This window comes from Anarrhichthys ocellatus, unplaced genomic scaffold (assembly GCF_004355925.1).
Source record: "Anarrhichthys ocellatus isolate YVR2014 unplaced genomic scaffold, GSC_Weel_1.0 scaffold19, whole genome shotgun sequence".
In the NCBI taxonomy this organism is placed as follows: domain Eukaryota; kingdom Metazoa; phylum Chordata; class Actinopteri; order Perciformes; family Anarhichadidae; genus Anarrhichthys; species Anarrhichthys ocellatus.
In genome coordinates, this window is record NW_022280049.1 from 5,007,793 (window position 1) to 5,011,515 (window position 3,723).

General features: G+C 47.4%; 1 protein-coding gene across 1 annotated transcript in view; it reads left to right on the plus strand.

The window, feature by feature from the left end:
* The window catches only part of tenm2a (teneurin transmembrane protein 2a), a 154,786-nt gene that overhangs the window by 105,277 nt on the left and 45,786 nt on the right, over positions 1-3,723 (plus strand). The window lies entirely within an intron of this gene.

Genomic DNA, 3,723 nt, shown 5'->3' on the forward strand with positions numbered 1-3,723 from the left:
TGTGTGTGTGTGTGTGTGTGTGTGTGTGTGTGTGTGTGTGTGTGTGTTTTGGCTTGACCCGATAGTGTGACAGCGCAGAGAGGATGAAGATTGATCACCTAAGAACACCCCCAGGGCTTGGATGACTGGCAGGGAAAGAAAGAGATAGGACAAGATGAGAGTGGCGGGAGGGGGGTGATATAGGAGAGAGCTGGAGAGGGGGGATGGAATAGTTTAAGGTAGTGGAGGGAGAGATAAAGAGGGAGAGAGAGGGAGAGGAAGAGAGAGAGGTGGTGATTGAAGGAGATTGTTTTGGGGAGCCTGTGAGAGAAGATAGAAAGGCAGAGGAAGGAGATTGGGGCCCGTAGAACATGGATACATTTACCGGTGTGAGATAAATGACTATAGATGGCTGGTGCCACTGTGTGTTTGTGTGTGTGTGTGTGTGTGTGTGTGTGTGTGTGTGTGTGTGTGTGTGTGTGTGTGTGTGTGTGTGTGTGCGTGCGTGTAGGAGCGTGTGTGTGTGTTAGTGTCTGTGTTAGTGTGTGTTAGTGTGTGTGAGGCGGGCAAAAATGCATTCCTCTCTGTGCATGCAAGTGCACATGTGTTGCAGCATTTCGCGAGAGAGTACCTGATTTCCAATCGGTCCTCTGGGGCCTCTTGGCGAGCTGATGCCAGTTTCAATCTCTCTCTGTGATCTCAGGACATTCCCCGGCTCCCTCCGCTCTGGGCCAGAGCTCTCGGGGAGAAATAAGATCACTGAGAGGGTTGCAGCATCTCAATTTATCTGGAAGGAGTAGCAGAGGGTGGGGTGGTGGTGGTGGGGGGGCTATAGGTTACTTTCAAATGCATTACTGCGGAGAAAGACTCTGAGATGCTAGCTGTGGGAGCCACGAGGGGGGGGGTGGAGGAGAAGAAGAAGGAGTCGGTTACAGAGAAAAGATTCAGACCGTGATATGTATATGAGACCCACATAATATCAGGTTTATTAATGATATGATCTTGCGTTCACTGTCAACATAATATCCAATATTACTACGCAGAGACACAAAGTAACCTCTCTTTTTTCAACTGCACGTTCACTTGTTTCAGGTATTGAATGAAACACAAAAATGAAAATGAGTCAACACATTCATATTGTGTATACTGTACGTATATATAGAGAATGCTATCGTGTCATGTCGTGCTGTGCTGTCATAAATGTTGTCAGCAAATGCAGATAAACACTCTTATTGTCAACAGCAGTTGAGAAGAAAGGTCTCTCCACAAGGTCCAAGAGGCTGTTCCTGAGCTTTTGATCAAAATACATGATCTTCATCAGACGATGGAGTCCATGCTGGATTAATAGATTGCCCCACTCCTGAATCGAGATTGTTTTCTCAATTAAATATAATTTGAAGCGGGATTAAAACTGAAGTTAGACAACTTCCTGCTTTGCAAATGATGCAATACTAACTTTTTGATGAAGTCATACCACACACTTTAAAGTAGTCCTGAGTGGGCAGAGCTCGTATAGCAGAGGACCCCCTGACTCTCCGCACGGGACTTTGGCTGATAAATTCCTGAAACACAAAAAAAGAAAACCCAGGGTTTCCCCCACCTCACGTCCTGTAAGCAAACATTCAATGGGATTGATCAATCATTGCTGAGTATAATCAGATAGATCCTGACGCATCTCACCTACTTGACGATGAACAATCGCCCCGCTCATTAAATATAAGGCCTTTACCTCTGATTATTTATGAAAGAAAATGTAGTGAATTCCCCAGATGTTAGCGTTGGAATTTCAGGGGACGTGGGGCGCCTTCACTAAAAAAAACCTGCGAGAATACAAGCCGTCATTTGAGTGCACTGTTCCTTTAATGTAAAGAATTTCTTCATAACATCCCTGTATAGTTGAATACGAGATGATGCTTTGTTTGTTTTTGCTTTTTACACATATCACTCAGCGCTCATTGTTCCCTGTCCTCCTTCAGAACAACACTCAGGCAAATGAATGCCCATTATACTGTGTCCATCTGCCGATTGTTGTTTCCTGAAATTGTAGCAGGGAACAATTCTCACGACGCCATCCGCAAGCATCATCCAATCCCCGAGCCTTTTGTTTCATTCTGAGATCTGACCAGGTTTTTTTTCCTTTTTTCTTCAGTCACCCCCACGCCGAGCCAACCTCCGCTAATTGTTCTCTACCTCTGATGATTATTCTCATAGCGCTATCCGAAGCAACCACATGTTTGTGAGAGCTGAGGAAATAAAGAGTGTGTGCGAGTGCTCGCGAGAGCCCGCGTGCGTTCGCTCACTCAAGGGGAATGCGAGCTTTGACTTCCTGCTAATTACCCAGCATGCTCTCTGTTCTGTGGTTAATTGTCCAGGTCCTCTCTTTCTCTCGATGGGGGACAGGGTTGGAATGGAGTGAAAACATCCACCCTTTCTCTCTGTTTGCCTTCCAATCCATAGCCTCCCTCTCCATCCTCCATCCCTCTCTGAGGGTCACTTTTCGGCTCCGCGAGGATGCAAATGAAAGGCTCAGTAGCACGTACAGGGCAATCTCGCGAAAGAAAACCCACATGGATTTTTTATTGTTTGTGCGTGGGCGGGCGCCCATGTCTGAGTCTGTGTGAATGTGTGTCAGTGTGTGAGTTTGTGCTTGCTTGTTCTGCATGCATGTGTGAGTGTGTGTGTGTTGCATGTGTAAGACAGGATGCATGACAGCGAGGTAGCAATGGTTAGATTTGAGATGGGGGGGGGGGATGCTGCTGCTGGCAGCTCAGTGGAAGAAAAAGGAAGGGGAGGAGGGGAGGGGTCTCTGTCAGCCCTCTCTAATTATGTGTGACGTTTCCATGCTGGACCACTGTCAGAAATCCCACAGTATTCACACACAAACACACGGACGCGCACGACAGCAAACACACACAGCCCGGCACTAATGATACAGAATTGTGATTGCCGGCTGCCTGCTATGATAGAACCCCTCCATAGTCCTCCGCTACATAAATCAATGTCAATTACCTCCCCAGAGCACATTAGACACTTTCCATTCCTACTCGTAATTAGTATAGCCCATAGACATATTCCCATCCCACACCAAGCTTGCTGCGGAGCTTCTGCACACAAACAAACCGAGCCAGGAAATGAAATGAAATCGGTGGGGGGGGCCCGCGTTCAAATGCATACCAGCACATTAACAAGTCGTGTACATGGCGCCGCATGGAAGGCAAGTAATTGACCAGATCGCCTCCTCCTTGCATACGTGCGCACATGAGGGGTATTGTAATTAATTACCGCTGGCCTCGTCATCACAGAGTGGCTGTGAAAATGAGTTGAAACAAAGACACATGCTGGTTGACCTTGGAGTGTGTGTGTGTGTGTGTGTGTGTGTGCGTGTGTGTGTGTGTTTGTGCGTATACACATGCGTTCTTGCATGAGGGAGCGTGTAGGTTTGTGCGTGCATATTAAAATGGAGGGCTGTGACACTGACAGGCTGGTATTTTTCGACAATAACCTCATATTTCTTTGCGTGCCATCTCCTTGCGCTCATTCAGCCCCTATGCGTCTAGAGGTTGTTGTCCCCCCCCCCCTTTCATCTCCGCCCTCTATTTTCCTTGGTGTCACGCAGCGTACCTGACAGGTAAAGGCGGAGGAAGAAGGAGGGAAGAGGTGGAGGAGGATGAGAGGGATCCAGCAGAATAGCAATCCAACAATCAGTGGCATGAGATGATGAGAGAGAGAGAGAAAGCGATAGAC